This window comes from Osmerus eperlanus, chromosome 4 (genome assembly GCF_963692335.1).
Source record: "Osmerus eperlanus chromosome 4, fOsmEpe2.1, whole genome shotgun sequence".
In the NCBI taxonomy this organism is placed as follows: Eukaryota; Metazoa; Chordata; class Actinopteri; order Osmeriformes; family Osmeridae; genus Osmerus; species Osmerus eperlanus.
In genome coordinates, this window is record NC_085021.1 from 998,101 (window position 1) to 1,000,600 (window position 2,500).

The window sequence follows — 2,500 nt, forward strand, 5'->3', positions numbered from 1 at the left end:
AACACGCCACCTACCGGCCGCTCGCGGGTGCCCGGGGTCGGGGTATGGGTCTAGCCTGTGCCGGGGCTTCAAATATGGAAAAAAAAAAATTTTCAAAAAAAGGGCCCCCATCGGCCCCCCGGGTGGTGCCGGGGTCGGGGGGCATGATTCTGGGGCGCCCCGGAGCCAAGTAGGCGCCTGGAGGAAAGCGAAAAAAAACTTTAACTTTTTTTGACCACCAGGGGTGGGGGGGTCTCGTGCCCCATCGGGTGCCCGCCCCGAGTGCCTCTCATGGCGGATACGTTTTCACCCGCGAGCGGGAGACACATGTGGTGCACATGGTTCATTGGGCTTGTGTGGTATGGGCAAAACCACTGTAAAGTCATACTGCCATTGACTTCCATTCATTTTCCCAGGATGACTTATATACTCTATGGTAGCTGTCTGGTGGACTGGGGGTCGCGACAATGTTACGCTTGTAAATCAGAAGCTGGGAAATGCATTGGGAAGCTGGGAAAACCGTTTTTCGAGCTCATTTTCGGTTCCGCCGAACGGATTTTGATCAAAATAGGCTCATTCGAAAGGTATTAACCGGGGGCACACGGAAAACCGGGACTTATAACGCGCACGTGCGCGTGCGCGAAACCGGAAGCGAAAGAAAACTTCAAACGGAGCTACAACCGTGAACGGAGCTGAAACCGGCGAAAAATTTCAACGCACGCCGTCGCGCCCCACTCCAACTTAAATAACAAAACTGTCCCTATCGAAATCGGTTGGATAAAACGGAAACGGGAAGCGAAAGAAAACGTTAAACGTCTACACCGAAATGGCCATAGTCAGTTCCAATGAAAAAACAACTCTCACGTGTGTGCCCCACTCTAAAGCAGTGTATAAAACTATCCCCAGTGAAATCAGAGCTACACAACGAAAACGGGAAGCCAAACAAAACTTTAAACGGACCCACCGAATTGGATATCATCAATCCTGGGAAAATAACCACACACACCGCTGCCCCCCGTGCCAACTTGAATTTAGAAACCGTCCCCAGCGAAATCCCACGTTCGGGCGAATAACTGTGAATTTTAAGCCCCCGTTTCTCTCAAGCTGGAAACCTGCATTCAAAGCTGGGAAAAGGTGCTCATTGACAGGCATCTCCACTTCGGGACCTCGTAGCACCTTCACCCGGGTGGCGTTGGAAAGGTCTGGGCGAGGGGCACACGGGGAGGTCAGGCTCGCCACGCGCACGCGCTTCCCCGCGAAACGGGAGCCCAAACAAAACTTTAAACGGACCCACCGAATTGGGGATCATCAATCCTGGGAAAATAACCACGCACACCGCTGCCCCCCGTGCCAACTTGAATTTAGAAACCGTCCCCAGCGAAATCCCACGTTCGGGCGCAAAACTGCACGTTTGGAGCCACATTTTGTCTGAAGCTGGAAACGTGCATTCAAAGCTGGGAAAAGGTGCTCATTGACAGGCATCTCCACTTCGGGACCTCGTAGCACCTTCACCCGGGTGGCGTTGGAAAGGTCTGGGCGAGGGGGACACGGGGAGGTCAGGCTCGCCACGCGCACGCGCTTCCCCGCGAAACGGGAGCCCAAACAAAACTTTAAACGGACCCACCGAATTGGGGATCATCAATCCTGGGAAAATAACCACACACACCGCTGCCCCCCGTGCCAACTTGAATTTAGAAACCGTCCCCAGCGAAATCCCACGTTCGGGCGCAAAACTGCACGTTTGGAGCCACATTTTGTCTGAAGCTGGAAACCTGCATTCAAAGCTGGGAAAAGGTGCTCATTGACAGGCATCTCCACTTCGGGACCTCGTAGCACCTTCACCCGGGTGGCGTTGGAAAGGTCTGGGCGAGGGGCACACGGGGAGGTCAGGCTCGCCACGCGCACGCGCTTCCCCGCGAAACGGGAGCCCAAACAAAACTTTAAACGGACCCACCGAGCTGGGGACGGCTTTTTCCGGGAAGATAACCGCGCACACCGCTGCCCCCCGTGCCAACTTGAATTTAGAAACCGTCCCCAGCGAAATCCCACGTTCGGGCGCAAAACTGCACGTTTGGAGCCACATTTTGTCTGAAGCTGGAAACGTGCATTCAAAGCTGGGAAAAGGTGCTCATTGACAGGCATCTCCACTTCGGGACCTCGTAGCACCTTCACCCGGGTGGCGTTGGAAAGGTCTGGGCGAGGGGGACACGGGGAGGTCAGGCTCGCCACGCGCACGCGCTTCCCCGCGAAACGGGAGCCCAAACAAAACTTTAAACGGACCCACCGAATTGGGGATCATCAATCCTGGGAAAATAACCACACACACCGCTGCCCCCCGTGCCAACTTGAATTTAGAAACCGTCCCCAGCGAAATCCCACGTTCGGGCGCAAAACTGCACGTTTGGAGCCACATTTTGTCTGAAGCTGGAAACCTGCATTCAAAGCTGGGAAAAGGTGCTCATTGACAGGCATCTCCACTTCGGGACCTCGTAGCACCTTCACCCGGGTGGCGTTGGAAAGG